We start from the raw sequence: 20,673 nt of genomic DNA, 5'->3' as shown, positions 1-20,673 counted from the left end.
GAAATTGGATTTATGCCTCACCCATGGGCAGCAGTGCAGTGGGACGGTACCATGCTCAGGGTACCTCAGTCATGGAGGAGGATGGGGGAGAGCACTGGTTGATTACTCCCTCCACCAACCTGGCGGGTCAGGAGTCGAACTGGCAACCTCTGGGATACAAGTCTGACGCTCTAACTGCTTACCCATGACTGCCCATAGGATGTCAACTCGCATACATTTGTGTAGCTTTGTAAACTAAACGAGGTGGCGTGGGCTTTGAGAATGCTAATGCATAAATCCCAGTGCAGTGAATGAATGATAAAATCCTCATCTTTGCTCTTACGTTCTCTCCTGTTTGAAGCACTTTTCCAATGTTCACACAAGCGATTTATTTGCCTGTCCAAACCGTTCATCTCAATTAGCTTGTGATTATTTGCAGTCCCATTCGTTGTTTTCGCTGCATGCCAGCGTGATATTTCAGCAGAAATACTTCAGTAGAAACTCAAACGGTTACGCTCTTGGTCAGAAGACGCACCGCAGGACCAAACAACCCCACGAGGTCTTCCACATCCCCGGGGAATACCTATGCCTACGGGTGCGGGCTCCCCAGTGACAACCGAACAAAGAGCCAGATGATGACCGCCCAGCCGACGCCAAGATGAAGCAGGTGTAGCGTTTTTAAAAGAAACTAAAACCTTAGCAATTGGTGCTCCTCACTCACACCGCGCCACAGCAGATTGCCGCTGTGGCTTAAAGGCACACGCACTAATATGCTACACATGCGAGAGGTAAATCAGTCTTCCTCCCCACGACACCACAAAATGCATCATTAGTGGCGGGTAAAGATAGAAGTGACACGTGATGCACTACAGCTCCTTGGGATATGCATATGACAAATTTAAATGAGCACTAGCAGGCTGGCCGCACCGACCGCATTGAATCCCGGGCCCTGGCGACAAAAAAACCTCATCCAGCGACTTTTTGGTGCATCTGGCCACTTTTTAAAACGTGCATTTTCAAAGACAAATTCATCGTTTTTCCACATAATTCTGAAGCGTTTCCCACGGTTAAGCAGGGCTGCATATTAGCTCTGATCTCCAAAAAGTAGCTAGCACCGCCCATTTGTACTGTGGACGAAAGCATGTGGGCACGTTTACTGTAGATCAGCACACCGTGCGTGACGTCATACGTAATGTCATCTAGCGACTTTTCAGCAAGCCCATAGCAACTTTGGCTGATTTTCTTCATGGTCGGGCGCACCAAAGGCTTTGAAAGCAGAGCTGCTTAAAGGGACACTGTGTTGGATTTTTAGTTGTTTATTTCCAGAATTCATGCTACCCATTCACTAATGTTACCTCTTTCATGAAGACTTACCACCACCATCAAATTCTAAGTATTTATTATGACTGAAAAAATTGCAATTTTCATACATGAAAAGGGGCATCTTCTCCATGGTCCGACATTTTGAATTTCCAGAAATTAGCTGCAAAAATGACTACTTGGGCCATACTCAAAAATAATAGTTTATTATTTAGTAAATAAACTTTCATGAAAAGATCAAATTTGGCAATAGGCAGCCCAGTTTCAACGATCAGCATAGTTGCAGTAACTTTTTTGACCATTTCCTGCGGTGTCCAGGATTTATCCGGAGTTGGAACAAGATTGCCTCATTTTTGCATGTTTGGGATGAAATACAGTCACTCTAGAGCAAAACCAAGGCAAAAGGATGCGTTTTGAGAAAGTTTGACAATATCACGGTAGCCTCGTTAGCCATATCAGCTATGCAATATGATAGATTGCGGGCATCGTTTCTCGGCAGTTACACACATTTCAAAAACACAACATTTTAAAGTCTTGCACAGCTCAAAACAACGTCACACTACCAGTGTTGCCAAGTCCGCTTATTATAAGCGACCTTGGGCTTCTTTTTTTGAGCAGTCGCTTTGAATTTTGTAAAGTCGCGGGTTGCGTTTTTTTTGGGCTTGCTCTTTTCAGGGTTGGGCTTGTTGTTTTCTCCTGCTCTGCCGGTCATTTGAATGTGTTTCTCAATGGCAACTCGTTTTTTCTCACTCATCCTACAAGTGACCCTACTACAGCATTGTTAACTCCCACTTTCTGTGGTCACTTGAGTGGATTGTAGCTGCCACGCAGACCCCCGCAAAGAGCAAGGTCTTCCCTGACTAGGCACACGACTGACGACCCACCCCTTCGGTTGCTTATTTTGGGCTTGTTCTCACTACGCCCGTCAGTCTCTTCTTTTGGGCTTGTTTTCAGGACGTCAGTCGCTTATTTGTCGTAGAAAATCTGGCAACACTGCACACTACCTCGTAATATGTTGAGGGTATCAACATAAACCGAAGTGTCCAAAGCCCTTCATGTATTCTTGAAAGGTCTGCAGAATTTGTTTTGTGAAGCTACTACCTTGAGAATATCTACTGTGACGGTCAAGCCAACTATTTGACACTTAAGTCCACAAAAGTAGGATTGCAGAGTGCGTCGCATCATCAACTGTGGTTACTCGCTATGGAAATAATCATAATCACGATATTTCCACCAATGCATTCTTTCCCCATGATTTTCCCACTTATCCCCAAGGCCTTCTCAACTTCTTTAAGAGCCATCTTTGTTTTTGAAGCAATTGTTTCAAGTAGGTGCAGGTTGCAGTTCAGCGCGTTAAGGGTCTTGTTCCAAGCTGAACATACAAGACGAATGGCAGCATGGTTGGCAGCACAGCGGTCAGTTAGAGTATTGGAGATGTTACCGATCAGTTTTTTCAGAATGACTTCATAATTTGCTTCAGAGAAATAACAATACACTTTAGCGAGGTTGCTGATGGAGTCACAAATATGGATCTGGTAATCCTCAGCAGAGCCTCCTGGGAGTTCATCAACAGCAACAACATAGCAGTTGTCCTTGGTGGTAAAGTGAATGTGCTATTTCTATACAGGGGATTCGTCACTGGGGAGCTTCCCCCACGGGCCGGGGGGTGACGTCTACACGCTGCGACGAGGCCGTCACAGCTGATCGACCATAACAACAACAGGAGCAGCAGCAGCAGCAGGAGAACCTCCAGCAGACCTGTCGGCTTGCGATTATGATGGGCGCGATCACACACCAACTAAAGGAAAGTGGTCAACTCCTTCCTACCCTATCAGTGTGTGTGAGAGTCATACTTTAGTCCTCCTCCGGTGCAAGTAGGTGTGTTTTGTTCCGAGGTGCCTGGGACGCGGAGCGTGCTGGATGGAGACCGGAACCGGGGTCGGAGCCAGGAGTGCATCGATGAGTGATACAACGCAAGCTAATCTACTGATTAAAGGGAAGTACGAGTGTCCTGCCTATATGGTGTGTGTATATATGTGCGGTTGATCGGAAGGGCTGCATAGTTCTCAGTGCTGCTGTCTGTATTGCCAGGGATCCCCGCATCGGCCGTGTGGAAGAGGATCGTTCTGGACCGAGGCTGTCGAACGGATTGCTGTCGTGAATTCGTGGGTCGCCTTCCTGCCTGACAACCCGGGTGCCAGAGTGGTATCGGGAATAGTGCGCGGACTGAGACTCAGATAAGTTGTTGTTGTTTTTTTTGGGGGGTCGGCGTGGGAAGCCGCCGACCCAACGTGGACTTCTTTCACCGGTGTTGGACAGCAGCGCACCGGTTCGGTGCACAGCAGAGACTTCCTCCCGAACTCCTTAGTGGGGTATGCGTGTCATTGTGAATGACGTCAGTAACTGTGTGAGTAGAATAGTAGCCTAACCTGTGCATGTATTAGTGCTGTGCTTTGTTGGTCGTGACAATATTCCTATGCGCGTGTGCATCGGAGAATCATCCTTGGTGTGCGGTGACCAGTAGCATTGTAGCGTGTGCGTGTAGCCTAACTAGTCTTGGGGGTTACTTCCCATATGTGCTGTGCCATTTGGTAGATTGCTGTGGTGTCCACTCTTGAGTGAATTATACTATTGTATTTTCATTTTCTTTCTTTTTTTTCCCTTTTGGTTGTTGTTTTGATTCCTTGGGATATGTATTGTGATTGCCATGCCATTGACTATTGTTGACCATTGCTGTGAACCTTTTGCTATTAATTGCTTGCTGTGGTTTTCTTACTGACAGACTAATTTGATGTGCCTTGTGGGGGTATTTTTGTGGTGTTAACGTGCCACTCCTATGTCGGGTTGTGGGTGGGGGCTCTGGGTGTACTACTGTGCGACTGCTGTCCTGTAAGAAAATAAAACCCTTTAAACTGATTCCTCTTCGTGGTGTTTTGTGTCTTGGAGGGGTTTGGATCTGTGTGGTTAAGTGGTCCGCCACGACATATGCTGTATGGCTGTAGAGCCATACATACATACATACATACATACATACATTCCATGTATTTGTCCATGTTCAAAACTGTTTAACTTTTTTTTTCTTTAAACTTTTTTTTTTCTTTAAACTTTTAGAAAGGATCTCATATACTTGTATACAAGAACAAACAAACACAACAAGACTTACAATCTGCGAGTTTACACCTGTAAGGGCCAAAACATACCAAGGCGGAACGGTCGCAGGACGGAAGCGGTCTTTCTGCTTAGTTTTGGCCTGCGTGCTTTGCACACTGCTCTGCCTTGCACACTGACAGCGTCGGCGCGCGCGGCCAGTCCTATTCAAAACCCTCCCCACAGCTAAAGCTAGCGTGCTACTTTGCCATTCATTTGAATGAGACACCGCCGGTTGCCGGCGTGAAAAATACGCTCGAGTTCTATTTTCCAAATGCAGCGCGGCGCGGAGCCGGCTCCCACGCCGCTGACGCTCGACTACCGCCGGTTGGTGTGTAAGGACAGATAGGTTTCAATGTATTTTCACAGACGCCGGTAAAAAACGCGGCCGTTCCGCGACGCTTTACCGCCTTGGTGTGTAAGACCCCTAAAGGGGCCAGCTGATATATTAAGCTTTTGCCAAAACCGGTCGGAAGTAGGGCTAAGGCGTCTGTCTTCGTATCCACAAAATATCGCAAAGCCAAGCGCTGCTCTGCTTTCAAAACAAACGTACGATCCAAACTGTTCAAAACAGTACCTACAGCTTCGTCAAAAGTTTTGTTTACAAACGCCGCCATGATTTTCGATCAGCTGGTGGTGGTAACCAGGCAATCCCAAACAAACTAGATACAAGTGTCCGTTGGTTGAAAAGCACATGTCACTGTCTTAAAACCCCGCCCCGCTCTCTGATTGGACAGAGACATGTACCATGGACTTGGACATTATGAGACATCCTCGCCAGACTGTGTGGGTGTTTCTAGGCTAGGTTCTAGCTATCCAGTAGCCTAGCTCTGGTGCAGGCTGCTGTGCCTGTTGCGCACAGAGCTCCTACCTCTAATAAAGGCCGCTCTTTTTAACAGTCTTTGGCAGATTCTCTCTCTATTAGAAATGCTGAATTGTTGAGGTCATTTTGTTTAAATAGCTGAAAGGTTTTAGATTGATCTGTATTTGTCTCTACAACTTATAGCGCTGTTCACTTTGAAATTTCAGCATATTATAACTGTAAATGCTTCCTAACATATTCGACACACTTTACAAATATTGCAGTGATTTTTTTCACAACATGACATTATCAACATGACAATTTTTTTGGAGATGAGATGCATTGTGGAAAAAAGAGATGAGCTCTGGTCTAATGCGCCATCTGTCTTAAGAAACCCCAAGGTTTTTTTTTCAGCATTTTTTCGCTAGCCTATTCTGAATGAGCCATTTTGTCATAGATTAATTTCATAATTGCAGTGAGACTAATCTAGATTTTTTAAAAATAATCTATGCCCACCCCTAATAATTAGTATCCTCATTATTTCCCCATTCGTAAATTATCAATATAATCTGATTCTGAAGTGTATGTTTGACTATCACTATAGACTAGGCTTACTCATTTGTGCAACAGCGACACATTCTCTTTTCTACAGATATGCAAAGCAGTCATGAATGGCAGCGCAGCTCTCAAAGACCACCCTACAGATGGTAGACACACACTGTAGCACTGTGTACATGACCCTGAAATTCATCAGAGACATTTACGCAGAGCTGCAGGACAAACTGGAAGCGCGTTGAGAGGGTGTCTGTAGGGGTGGGCGATATGGCCAAAAATGTATACCTCGGTATAATTTTAGTCACGGTATATATCACGGTATACATCACGGTATTGTACATTTGTTTAAAATTGAAGCGTTGCAAAATGACAAAAAAAAAACATTTTTTTTAACCTTTGCATTTGATTTTTGGAAATGACACAATGTCCTTTCATATATGTGTGAATTCTTGCCATTACATTTTTTAAAAACAAGCAAAAACTAGCCTATGTAAAATGCATTTTGCAATGCAATGCAAAGCTACCCAATAGAACACTGTCAATTTCACCAAGTGTCGAAGGGGTTAAAGTACGGTAGAGAGGGGGAAAAGGGAGGGGTGTCAAACTGAACACATTGAGAGTAGGCCTAAATAGAACTGAACGTAGATTGTATCAACTACATCTTTCATTGCACCTTTTTTCTATTTCTGGAGTTGTTTATGGTAATTTTGAAATGTGTGCTTGCATCTGTGATTATGCCATGCATAATGGTTTAAGCTGTCATTGTTAAAGTTAAGAAAAACGAACTTTCACATGAGGTAGTTAGCAATGCATTTCAGAACTAACACAGCACGAAAAGGGGGATTTGTGACAATGAACTCGTCCCTAATCGTCCACGGACTTGCCTAACTTTCGTCTGATTTTGAGCGCTTGAGAGAATCAAAACTATCAATTTTGGTGACACCTAACTCGCCCGGAAGCGAATCGCGAGCCGCCGACAGGTCTCACAGCAGGGTGTTAATGGCCCAACGATTACCACATGAAAGGCAATGACAGCCAGCCCGGAACGCGGACTAGCCTTGCTCTTATTGGACGAAAAAGACACGTGACTCAAAGTAAAAGAGCTGCGCTATTGGTTAGCAGCTACGACCTTCTATTGGTCACGTTGGATTAATTTATGCAGACCGTATACAGTAGGTCCGTATAATTATGCAAAAATTATTATTACTAATATAGCCTACCTAGGTTGATTTTACTTTGTATATTCACATCATTATAGGCTGCACTGTGATGGGGCTTTAGCATGCATGATGTGAATTTATTGATAAAATGAAAATGAATGAAATGAAAATTATTTTTTTAAAAACGCTTTTAATATCACACCAAAGCAAACAATGTACACACACTTTGACAAGAACCATGCAACTACACACATACCCTGCAAACAATAGGCCTATACTCTATATGCAGTGATGTACACAGCACTCAGGTCACAAATGTACAACTAGGAAACATTTCATTACCGACAGGTTAAGTTTGGGCAGGCTGTCATCATGCTTTAGCGTACGTATCGCACGCTAGTGCATGGTGCGACGCATTTTGAATTCAAAGCGTGCTCCTCAACGCAACGGTAAAGCGCTTTCATGCACTTTTGACTAGTGACGAGGTTTGCGCAGTTTTCCCGCCGTGTCGGCGATTTTGTTTTGTCACAGCGCATTTCTGTTACTAAACGCAAATATGTTTTGCTGTGCCCTAACCAAAAACCACCCCTAAACCTAACCTGTCAGTGAAGTAATGTTTCTGCTGCTTTACTTTGGCCAAGAACAGCAAGATTAGGCGAATTTCTACCTAAATTGTGCCTAAACCAAAACCATCCCTAAACCTAACCTGTCACAGGGCGTTGTGGAGCACGACTTAACTTGAAAATGCGTATTGGACACACGCGATAGTGAGTTCAAATCAGCGTGTCATAGATACGCTTAGCCTATGCATGATGTTTGGGAAGGGCACAATTCATAAAACTCATAAACATACAATGCTTTTTCAAAAAAGGGTTCTATGTTCCCCGCTGCATCCAAGTAGACTGTTGCCACATTGCTAAGAGCAGGTTGTGGTTACATCTCTGACAGGTTAGGTTTAAGGATAGTTTTAGTCAGGGCACATACAAAAATGGATTTTAGTAAAAGTTGTCAATTCATAGTAAATATGTGGTAAATATGAAAGTAAGAGGAAAAATACTACAGGTACTGCCTTTTAATACAGACTATACAGGTATGTACAACATTATAAACATTGCAGTTGATTTCATGTTCTTCAGCCAGGGTCTACTGAAGGTCTCTGGTCACTGCGTCCTCGTCATACTGCAACAGGCACTCAGTCTCACTTCTGGGAGCTGTAGAAACAACAAATAAATTAATACTTCACCATGCACCTCATATTGACATAGCAAATATATCAATAAGCAAGTCATATTGAGCCCAACAGGGATAATGTCCTATTTCAGTCTTCTATGGTCTCATGCACTATGTCTCCCTGCCAGGATATGTAGGATGTAAGAAAATAAATCAAAACATAGCAATGCACAGCATTGAGAACTTATCTATAAAGTAGCACAAGTCATATTGCCAATGTAGGCCAGGGGTGGGGAACCTATGTCTTGAGGGCCGTTTGCGACCCTTGAGGCCGTTTGTGTTCATAGTGCGGCCCTTGGAGAACTTTTACGGCCCCTCGGAAGAATTTGAATTGGCCCTTCGAATGAGAAAGGTTCCCCACCACTGACGTAGGCTATAGGTTAAGCTTACCCTCTTTCACTCTTCTGTGGTGAGACTGTGCCCATTTTGGGTTGACCTCCACACGCGTCTGTAGCACAGCACACAGGATTGCAGGACACAGCATCCTGCAGGACACTACAAAAAAACAAACAAGGGGAATGAATAAATTACCTGACCAGTTATTAAACAAATGAAAATTGATGTGCCAGAGCTGTGGTAAAAGTAACCTTGGGTCCAAATCATCTAGGCCTAGGGTGTGTGTGTGTGTGTGTGTGTGTGTGTGGTAAATCCAGTGTTCACATTATTCAGATATGAGAATTAATTCATTCATTCATTTTAACTGACATTAGTACATACCCATATCAGTGCCATTTCACCCTGCCAAGACACTGGACCTGGGTCTATTGGAGCTCTCTGCTCAGGGTGTCCTCATTATACTGCAGCAGGCACTGTTGTTTCTATAGTTCCTAGAAGCGAGACAAATAAATAAATACTTTGCCATGCACCTCATATTGACATAGCAAATATGTCAATAAGCAAGACCTATTGAGCCCAACAGGGATAATCTTACACTATATCAGTTTTCTGTGGTCTCTTGTAAGATTGGCCCATCACCATTCTGCAGGACACTACCGTCTCCCTGCCAGGATCTGTAGGATGTAAGAAAATAAATCAAAACATAGCAATGCACAGCATTGATTACTTATCTATAAAGTAGCACAAGTCATATTGACAATGTAGGCCAGGGGTGGGGAACCTATGTCTCTAGGGCCGTTTGCGACCCTTGAGGCAGTTTTATCTGGCCCCCCGATATAATTTTAATGCTATTCAGCTTCACATGAAATATGACATATTTTGTAATGGAATCTAAGTGTAATGGAGCGCTGCTCCTTTAAGGGAGGTCTGACGCTGCGGCACACGTCACCACGCCGCTCGTAGAGGCTTATGGGAAGTCTCTTCATAAACACTGCCAGTGGCTAGTATTCGGTAAGCCTGCAAAGTTCTCCTTTGCGCGTTTCATCGCCACCGGCGAATGCTGTGGTTGCTTCTCCCCTCGCCGTCGAGAGGAGTGCGGTGTCCAGTTCAGATCTAGGAGATGTGGACCATTTCTTGTCCTCGTTGTGATTCCAACTTGGCGTCTCTTACTTGGCTAGAGTGATCTCTTGCTTCTCCACTGGCAAGGACTTCGGTGGACAATACCAACGGTTACCTTGCGCATTTCCCGTCTCCTGCACGCCGCGTGTGGTCGCTACCGGCGCCTCGGCCGTGTACCTCTGTATTGGCACTCCGACTGTGAGAATCGCGCATCGGTGCACCCTCATCTCCGGGTAAGGTAACCTCTCGGCAGCAGAATCGTGTCATAGTGGGTGTCCTGCTAGCTTGGCTAACGCTCTCCTCCTCCCTCGCAGGTTGTATCCGTGTGGCCGTGGTCAGACACACCACGCGTTTAGGTGCACGAGCGGCGACTTTTAGCCCCGGTTGTGTGGTGCCTCTGGAAGCCGGGAACCCGTATCTCGGCTGCTGCTCCGGCCTCGGAAATTGGACATTCGTGTGTGTGTGTGCGTGGGCGCGCTTTGGTTCAGTGTGTGTGTGTGTGTGTGTGTGTGTGTGTGTGTGGGCGCTCGGCTCGGTGTGAGCTGGTGTGTGAGCCATTCCACAGTGTGTGTGCGTGTGCGTACGCTGGTGCGTGTGAGTGTGTGTGTGTAGGTAGTGTGGGGATACCTAGGGGACTGCACTGAGCTGAGCCTCTGGCATTGGTTTACCTCATGTTTTGATTTCGTTTTCTTTCGTTTGCTGTGCCTAATTTCCCTTTTTTTATTATTTCATTCAATTATCTAATTTCTAATTTAACTGCATGTGCTTATTGGATGTTGATTTATTTTGCATGGTTTGCTGTGATTTCTTCTTGTTTCTGTTTGCCGTGAATTATTTCTGTTTGTTGTGAACTATTTCTTTACTTTTCTTTTGTTAATTCTGAGGTGTGCCATTGGCCCTAATGTGTTAGCCGTGCCAGCCCCTAGTGGCACAGTCTGACAACCTGAGTGTGGGTTCTAAGGCCTTAGGCCTACCAGGTGTGTTGTTTAGTATGAATTAGCGAACATACTTTGGGGCAGGTGTTTACAGATCCGCGGGTGTGGTGGCAGCACGCCCACCCCTGCACTTTACGAATTGTGAGTAATTTTTTATATTTATTACAGAGAGTGACCAACATATTTTTATACTGAAAATAATAATAAAGATTTGAATTATAAATTGTCACCACTGTCTCTGCCTCCATTGTGCACGAACCTGTGTTTGCCTGGTAATCTATTGTGCGGGTACATTGTGTGTTGGTCCGGGGTATCTGTAACTACCCCTAATTCATTTCCTCCGGGGGCTCCACCCCCGGGGGTGGCGTAGTCGAACTACTTCCTGTAACGGTCTCGCCAAGCTGGGGTAGATTGTAACAGGGTGAACTGTCAGTGTGGGGGAAATGTGTCCTATGGCAGCTTCCATACCCTGGTGATGTCACGGAGTCACAGCTAGCAGCTGACTGGCTAATCACTAAGTGGCTACTATGCCATTGTTTTTATAAAAATGGTGGGAACAGGTAAGCTCGTAGGAGCTCTCCCGATATTCGGGTATTCATGGAATGTATTCCCGGTCCTCTTGTCGCTGGTGCCCAAGTAGGCCTAGCCAGAGACCTGTGCCATCTGACGTGTATGCAGCTCACCCTGCTCCTGTGCTGAGGTATGTGTTCACAAACAGTATGTAAACCAGTGTTTCGATCTGAACACTACAGTTTGAATGTTGTATTCACTATGTTAACTTACGGTAACTTCATTGTCAGGTTGCCGGTAATGTCCATGGTGCCCGGATTGTTTGTGGGCTCTCATGCTGTCCATTCACATTGAGGTATGTGTGAACATTCTGTTTGGATCTTGCTATGTAAAATAGACTACATGTAATGTACAGTGTCTAATTGTTTGTTCAATGTTAACCCAACTCCTCAGAGTGAGCCATCGAGGGTTCTGGGCTTTCTGTACGTGGGCAGACTGTCCACCGCTGTTTTGCCCAGTGTTAGTTTTACCTTTCTGTTTATTTTAGTAGTGTTGTTTGTTTACTTTTCTCCGGCCGCCTTCCGCTGTCCCCCCCCTCTCTCTCTCTTGGGTTTGGCTGCCCCCAGTTGTAGTAGCCTAGGCTAGCCTACGATTAGTCAAGCCAACCCCACTCTGATCTCCCTCTGTCTTCTATTGGCACCTGATGTGCTTTTATTTAGGCGGTGCGGGAACTTTGTGTTTTGTTTGTTATTTTAACTCTGTCAATAAAGAAAATATATTTTATTTTTGCAACAAGAACTCCACATCTCTGTCCCATTTATCCGAACCTGTTGTGCCTTTACTGGTTGAAATCAAAATACATTCTGGGGTGGAAGTCCCCCAGTGGCGTAGTCTGGCAATTACACATAAAAAGGGGTAATTATTATTTTAAGGATAATTACCAGTAAAAGTCCACTTTGCTACATTTGGCGTAGTCGGCAGGATAGGTGGCACACAGAGATGTGGTGTTTTTTTGTTCAGATTAGTTTGTTTTGGTTTAGATTCTTTTGGTAGAAGGGCATAAGGCCCAGTTAGGGGCAAAACAGCGGTGGGCACGGCGTGGGACGCAGAGCATCAGCGCACTGCGGCCGCCTGCTCCAGCTCATTCTGCACTGTCGTGACCACCGTGGCCAACATGGAGGATGACCTCGAGGAGTGGGCGGAAATCAAGAACACCATGAGGCGGCAACAGGAGCAGTTGGGACAGATCGCACAGTGGGTGGACTCATTGCAGCACTCTCCATCAAGGTCAAATGCAAGCCCTCTCATATGCTGGCGGTGCCAGGAGCCGGGGCACTTTGCTTGGGACTGTGACGGGGTGCGAGTGCCACCAAGAGCGCAACTATCACCAGCAGCCCAGCTGGGGGCAAAGGGACGGTCTTCACCTCGCCGACCTACGGGAGGGCAGCCGTCTCCGGAGCGAAGGAGTCATTGTCCTGGGGGGGTGTTGCCGGGCTCAAGAGACTGGCCGCCCATGTCCACCCACCCAAGTCCAACGCCATACTGTGTCCTCCTGCAGTGTGTGTGCATGTGTGTGTGCCTGTCCATGATGATGATGATCCAACTGTTTTTCACCTCATAGATGGAGTGTTGCAGTATGAGTGGTGATCCAGGTGGGTGTGCATACAGATATATGCATACCATGGAGTGTGTGTGTGTGCGTGTGCGCGCGTGCTTGCTGGTGTCTGAGTGCGTCTGTCTGAGTATACGCCTGCCTTCCCGCATGTGGGTGCTTGCCAGTGTGAATGGGTGTGTGTGATGGGTGGGCCCAGGTGTGTGATTTGTCCCACGAGAATGTTCTGACTGGAGTGTATGCATGTGGTTGCCTGTGGGTGCACTGGAACCAGTGCCCCCCAACAGGAATGGTAGCTCATCGTCGGGGCGCCGATTTGAAAAGCTGGGGTAGATTGTAACAGGGTGAACTGTCAGTGTGGGGGAAATGTGTCCTATGGCAGCTTCCATACCCTGGTGATGTCACGGAGTCACAGCTAGCAGCTGACTGGCTAATCACTAAGTGGCTACTATGCCATTGTTTTTATAAAAATGGTGGGAACAGGTAAGCTCGTAGGAGCTCTCCCGATATTCGGGTATTCATGGAATGTATTCCCGGTCCTCTTGTCGCTGGTGCCCAAGTAGGCCTAGCCAGAGACCTGTGGCGTCTGACTTGTATGCAGCTCACCCTGCTCCTGTGCTGAGGTATGTGTTCACAAACAGTATGTAAACCAGTGTTTCGATCTGAACACTACAGTTTGAATGTTGTATTCACTATGTTAACTTACGGTAACTTCATTGTCAGGTTGCCGGTAATGTCCATGGTGCCCGGATTGTTTGTGGGCTCTCATGCTGTCCATTCACATTGAGGTATGTGTGAACATTCTGTTTGGATCTTGCTATGTAAAATAGACTACATGTAATGTACAGTGTCTAATTGCTTGTTCAATGTTAACCCAACTCCTCAGAGTGAGCCATCGAGGGTTCGGGGCTTTCTGTACATCGTGGGCAGACTGTCCACCGCTGTTTTGCCCAGTGTTAGTTTTACCTTTCTGTTTATTTTAGTAGTGTTGTTTGTTTACTTTTCTCCGGCCGCCTTCCGCTGTCCCCCCCCCCTTTCTCTCTCTCTTGCGTTTGGCTGCCCCCAGTTGTAGTAGCCTAGGCTAGCCTACGATTAGTCAAGCCAACCCCACTCTGATCTCCCTCTGTCTTCTATTGGCACCTGATGTGCTTTTATTTAGGCGGTGCGGGAACTTTGTGTTTTGTTTGTTTGTTATTTTAACTCTGTCAATAAAGAAAATATATTTTATTTTTGCAACAAGAACTCCACATCTCTGTCCCATTTATCCGAACCTGTTGTGCCTTTACTGGTTGAAATCAAAATACATTCTGGGGTGGAAGTCCCCCAGTGGCGTAGTCTGGCAATTACACATAAAAAGGGGTAATTATTATTTTAAGGATAATTACCAGTAAAAGTCCACTTTGCTACATTAGAAAATACATTTGCAATACAATTAAGTCATATTCAGGGAACCTGAAGAAGGTGGTGTTTGTTTAAATGTGGCTGCCTTCAATATAGGCCTAAAGTGAAAGGGAAAATCCTGGTTTGTGTTCATAGTACGGCCCTTGGGGGACTTTTACGGCCCCTCGGATGAATTTTAAGCGGCCCTTCGAATGAGAAACGTTCCCCGACCCTGACGTAGGCTATAGGTTAAGCTTACCCTCTTTCACTCTTCTGCGGTGAGACTGTGCCCATTTTGGGTTGACCTCCACACGCGTCTGTAGCACAGCACACAGGATTGCAGGACACAGCATCCTGCAGGACACTTCAAAAACAAGGGTAACGAATAAATGACCTGTCCAGTTCTATAAAAAAGAATACCCTGAAAAAGAACACCCTGTTGTTTCTACAGCTCCTAGAAGCGAGACAAATAAATTAAATACTTTGCCATGCACCTCATATTGACATAGCAAATGTATCAATGAGCAAGTCATATTGGTCACAAAGAAGTTAATCTTACATTCTTTCAGTCTTCTATGGCGAGTTAGGCCTTCAGGTGACTCGTCTTCGCCATATTATGAGACAGCAGCCTGTGAAAACATGGTAAATAGAATAACCCATTAACCTTGGGTCCTAATATAATACATGGACATAAACTAGCCTACATTATTTAGACAAGGTCAGTAGACCTCCACGTGAAACAATAAGACAAAGTGACCATACAGAGGCCATCTACACTTATTTGTGCAACAAGTGCTGTTTTGAGGACCCATACTTTTAAAGGACAGGTTGCCTACTGTTGCAAATGGCAGGGTATTTCACATTGATTTTGGGGTGGCGTGCTCAACTTGACCACTCTGGTCGACATTGAGCTCGCGCTGATACATTGGGCTCGCGTTACTGAGAACGACCGTTTCAAAGTAGCATGGAACTAAATTATATCCCACCTTTGACTTGATTTTACTGAGAACCACCGTTTCAAAGTAGCATGGAACTAAATTATATCCCACCTTTGACTTGATTTTACGCAGGTGGGTCTTGGAACCCCTGTGTGACTGCCTAGGTTTCAGGATAGAGAAAGTAAAACAGATCATTGAATACAAACGATGGGGGACAAATTGTAGCTTTTGTAGACAACGTCGCTACTTGAGGAAAAATAGCATTACTACAGGGATGTTAGCTACTCGATACATAGTAGTGACGCTACGACCAAGCTACTAGAGAATGTAATTAAACTAGTCGCTTCGCTACTGCCCAGCACTGAAAACCAACATACCCAGACGGCACACCAGTCTTTCCAACGTCGCCTAGATGCATTTTTGCCGCTGTAAAATACATTGGCAAGGCGTCTAAGCGTTAGTTCATCGGCGAAATACCGGGCAGACGTGAAAAATGAGCAGTGCCCAGCATCTAGTTGATGAGCTAACGCAATAGCATGCTAACGGTAGCCTTTGTCTATCTTTAGGCAGGGGAAAGGCAACTGAGAACGAGCAATGTCAAACAATTTACCATCAACAAGTATACTTAACATATTCACTGTTTCACCACAGCATTTTGTCATTACGATGCTCGCAAGTCATCAGAATTTACTAGCGTACAGCAGCAACTAGTGTAGTCACATTGAGGGGACTTGAGCTACCAGCTATGTAAAACGGCTGTGCCATAACTTAGCAATGGCGGATCTGTGTTCAGAGGAGCTATTCAATCGCTCTTGAGTACTGAAACTTTAAACCACAGTTGAGTAAAATGTACTTACATGTATATGACGCCCATTTTCCGTTGGTATGTGAGGAACTTTTCCCCCATATCGCCAAGAAACTTGTAAACCACACAGACAGCGCGTGGTTCTGTTCAATCAGGAAGGTGATGTTGACCGCGGCTGATGGCTTCTTTGTGGCTTGTGTGTGGAATTCGCATTGTGCCAATTAGTTTTACTGCCACCTAAAGGCTTGGTGTAGAACTAATTTAACCAGAGACGGTCTATTTTCAACTAACTTGAACAATCCTTGCTTTAGTTCAGAATACCATTTAAAAAACAGAATGGCTAAGCACATTGATGTTTTTCCTCAAAAGCAGCTGAGGAACCTTTTTAATTCGAAGGGTCACTTCAAAATGTATGTCCAAGAAAGATCATTCAGATGATTCTATTTTGATAGCCTATTCTGTAGGTTCATTTAAATGTTTAGGCTATAGCACAGATCGAATTGTTTGATCAACTTAATTTCTGAGCTTATAGTATCATAATAAAATGTACTGACAGCAAAGCTGTGGCTAGTAGAAAGGTTTAATGCAGGGGTGGGGAACCTTTTTCATTCGAGGGGCCACTTCAAATTCCTACCATGGTCATAAAATCCTCCGGGGGCCGTACTATGAACACAAATCAGGATTTCCCCATAAAATTTAGGCCTATATAGACACCTTTAGGCCTATATAGACATATAGACATCTTTAAAGGTAGACACCTTTAAAACAGTCCCCACCTTTTCTAGGTCCCCTGAATATAACTTAATTGCATTGGAAATGTAATTTCTAAGATTCCTTTAGGCCTGCAAAATATGTCATAGGCCTATTTCATGTGAAGTTGCAAAACATTATAATAATATCAGGGGCCGGATAAAACGGCCTCAAGGGCCCTCGAGACATAGGTTCCCTACCCCTGGTTTAATGGTTAGTGATTCTGAAAAACACCACTGGGCAGCGTGAAAAAACATACACACACAGACACACAGACACACACACATTTTAGTAAAAGGCCAAAAAATGCCCTAGGGCCCCCAACAATCCCGTTGCCTAGGGACCCCAAAATCCTAGAAACAGGCCTGCCGACCCCCCACTCCCTCCCACCCACCTGACCTCACCCCACCCCACCCCAATTGAAATTGACTGGGGCAGCTCCCGACCTGATCACTGGCATTTACATATTAAAGGCTCTTCTAAGAAGGGGATGGGAGGGGGGCATGGGGGAGCCGCAAATGCTGTGGCTTGAGGTATGAGGCAATTTAAGGTGCAAAACTCATCCACAAATTCCTCTTTTCATGCAGTGTAATGCATTTGAAAGGCAATGGCAGCGTTCACTACACCAGCGGTTAGCGTGCTAACGTTAGCGAAATCGCTAATGCCACATTTTAAACAGTGAACAGTCATTTTAGTTACTAACACCCAGTCAGATATCATGAATGATATTATCTCAACTGGAAACAGTAACATACAGCTGTTACGGCTGGCGCAATGTGTTAAATGTAAGGCAACCAATGTTAGCACATTAAGCACATTTATTTTGCCAGACACCAGCATAGACATGAATGACTTGGGCTGTTAGCTAGTTAGCTTGCATTTCGTGCCCAGTAAATTGTGGAGTCCAAAATCGAAATGTGTTGCCATCACATACCATTTCAAACAATAGTTCACTACACTAACCATACATTTTACACTTGACGCTTATTCAAAGGAAATGATTGTGCTGTTTCTCTACAACCACATTGCTACAACTTGGCAGTCAGTCGGGTGGATGTTCAAAACGTTGTCTATACTGCCATCTGCAGGATGCAATGCGCTATATCACGGTAGAACGGTATGGCCAAAATCCATACCTTGATGGAAAAAATACCTTTTACGATAGTATACCGTCCATACCGCCCACCCCTAGGTGACAGGATGGAAAAAATAACCCTCGACTCTGAAACCACTGCCAGCAAAATGCCAATGATACGGTCAAGCTGGCAGCTGTGCGTCAACGTCATGCACACTGGTTGGAGGAAAAAATGGCCAAGTCCATCACTGTTATGAACAAAGCTACAACATTCCTGTGGCCGAAATATAACCAGTTGAGGGCTCTACAGTGCGCCCTATTCACTCGCACTTGCGTGCGAACGAGGAAAAGCAGGCACTCGTGCCTTTTATTCAGGCATGAAAATCCCTCACCTTTCGGCGAAATTCGCTGTTTTGAAATCAAAATTGGGTAATTTCTGTGAGTCGTGTAGATCCGAGGAGAAAACTTTAGGGGGGGGGGGGGGGGGTCGAGCCAACTTACTGTGTCATTGTGTAGCGCTCTACCGCACAAAACTTCATACAATTTAAGGAGAGATTCCACAACTGACAGTGACGTTTGACAAATCACAGCATTTGTTGCTGTCGGCACAGCCAATAACGTGAACGAGCTCAATCTAAAGCTGGGCTTACACTGTGCGACTTTTGCCCCGATTTTACCCCGATTTGGCACTCGCACGACTTTTTGAGAGTCGGGCTGATTTCTTGCTCAATCGGAGGTCAATCGTGAGTCTCGCATCGTGCAGTGTGCATGGGGTAACGACAAGCGATTTCGCTTCACGATCGTGCAATCGCAGGGTCACAAGAAAATCAAAACGGTTTGAAATTCTGGTCGTGGCTCGTGCGTAAATCGCACAGTTAAAGCAGTGCTACGACCCGATTTGACACTTCACATGCACAAATTAATAGGGCCGTGCGATTCGCTGTTGAGCGCGACCTCATCTCCACCTCAGGTGCGCATGTTCCCTCCTCTGCAGACCGGGGAAACATGACTGTCGCGTCGTACAGTGGAAGCATTTCGCTCGCATCCGACTGTCGGCTCGTGTAGTGTGAGGACGTGAGTCGTGAGTCGTGAACTTTTAAACAGTGAAATTCCATCGTGCAGTGTGAGCAGAAGCTTAAGACCCACGAGTGAAAATATCGCACAGTGTATGCCCGGCTTTAGTCCCACCCTTCATACTTATCTTTGAAAGCGTTTTAAACAGGTGAAGCTTTGGTCTGCGGGGCTGGCGTGGTTGTATCAGATATCTTTCTTTTTAGTTCTAGAACATCTCTGGTTATAAGTAAATGTCCAAACGATCTGTCACAGATAGTCTACACGTTTCCAAGAGAGGTAGCTATTTGAGATCATGATTCTTGTTATGAGAACATCAAGACGCAAGCATTTCGATGAGAAGTGAGTGGATGTAGTTAGCCACAGAAGTTAAGCTGTTTTCCTAATAATTTGAAACCGCATTTGCCCTGCCCACGTGAAAAAGTATTTATTCTCAAAAGAGCTCCGTTAATGAAAGCTTGGGTAGGCTTACGGCACGTTTTCCTGACGCCTATTTTAACGGGTCGGTGCGCTACGAAATGGCGAAATAGTATGCGCTACGGCCGGGGAAGAAGCGCATATCTACGCGAGGCATCCAACATCATGCTTCGAATGCTTCTTATAGCACGCACGAGAGAGAGGGAGAGGGAGAAAGAGCGTCTAACTTAGTTTGACACGGGACAAATTGTTTTAGGAATCATGTCAAGTTTTTTGTAATCCCTTGGTAGCCTACATCTAAATGACATTAAAAATCTAGTGGAACACGGTCAAACAGTTTTTTTTCACGGTCAAAGTTTGAGCTTTCCTATTATTATTTTTATAGGGAAACAGATATACTAGGTGAATGGACTAAAATTTCAGTAGTTTATCCAAACTGTGTCAAAGATTTTTTGTATTACAAGTTGTCTGAAATATGATGATTAACTGTTCAAACGAGATCACAACAGGCACCCCAGATAGCAAGCTTACATTGAATCGATGTAGAATCAGCATTCCATTGTCGACGCTAAACCATTGAAACAACATCAGATTTCGATGTTGATTTAGCATCAGTTTGCACCCTCGACTAACATTGAAACTATGTTGATTTTGTAACTATGGATCCACGTAACTTCAACTGTATTTCGATACGTGCCTATATTGAAACAACATTGAAATTTCAACGTAACTAAAAATCAATGAGCTTTCAATGTTATTTCAATAGAAAGCCTACCAGAATTATCTGGCTCATATATCCTGCTTTATCTACAGCCAGGATCCACATTTTAATAATAATAATATAAAATAGGCTAATAAATATGAAACACAAGATGTTTATTAAGAAGGATGTTTATTATTTGAATTATTTTAATTACTGTCACCGCGAGCGGCACCTCCAGCTCTGTCCGGCGCATAGGGCAGCCATTTCTGCACAGCTTGTGTAAAAACAAGATCATCCATCCCACCAGGCTGTTGAGCGTGAGCGAGGGCATGTGAAACACACAAAATATAGTTTTAATTAAAATGAATCCTAACAACACACATCCATAAAACTTTGCAAAATATAGCCTATTGAAAATCCCATATCGTGCAATTTCTGAAATATTGTAATGAATGTTGTCACAACAGGTGCACTCGTGTTGCGATAGTAGGCCTACATCTGTTGTGATAACATCCATTACAATAATTACAAATCTGGAGGAATTCAGCAGGAAATATGGGGGATGAATGTAGCCTACATCCTTACAGTTAGCAGGGCGTCAGTTCTGTTCCAGTCTTCCTATTCAAGGTCCCCGACCTCTGCTGCGTCTGTCTCCCTCCTCCTCCATCTCTGGCCATCGGTCCTACTGGGCTGTTAGGTCGTTATTGTGATGGGCCAGGAAAGTCAGAGCTGGATCTCTCGTCGTGGTCGTGGAAGGTCTAAAGCACATACACACAAGTTAAGTTTATTACGTTTTAAGTGTGTGTTCCAGCAACTGACACCAGTACAC

The 20,673-nt window shown here is 44.9% G+C and overlaps 2 long non-coding RNA genes across 2 annotated transcripts; both read right to left on the bottom strand.

Moving 5' to 3' along the window:
* Window positions 1-7,547: 7,547 nt before the first annotated feature.
* Window positions 7,548-9,392, bottom strand: LOC134452917 (uncharacterized). Its single transcript, XR_010035528.1, has 4 exons — window positions 9,125-9,392; window positions 8,911-9,020; window positions 8,584-8,688; window positions 7,548-8,174 (listed from the first exon to the last, which is right to left on the bottom strand). It is a non-coding gene; the product is annotated as an uncharacterized LOC134452917 (long non-coding RNA).
* A 4,905-nt stretch (window positions 9,393-14,297) lies between these two features.
* LOC134452918 (uncharacterized) lies at window positions 14,298-16,140 on the bottom strand. The gene is made up of 3 exons (XR_010035529.1): window positions 15,881-16,140; window positions 14,645-14,714; window positions 14,298-14,449 (listed from the first exon to the last, which is right to left on the bottom strand). It is a non-coding gene; the product is annotated as an uncharacterized LOC134452918 (long non-coding RNA).
* Window positions 16,141-20,673: the final 4,533 nt, after the last annotated feature.

Source organism: Engraulis encrasicolus, chromosome 7, assembly GCF_034702125.1.
Source record: "Engraulis encrasicolus isolate BLACKSEA-1 chromosome 7, IST_EnEncr_1.0, whole genome shotgun sequence".
Taxonomy (NCBI): Eukaryota; Metazoa; Chordata; class Actinopteri; order Clupeiformes; family Engraulidae; genus Engraulis; species Engraulis encrasicolus.
The sequence above is the reverse complement of the archived record's forward strand: the minus strand, read 5'-3'. Positions and strand labels throughout refer to the sequence as shown.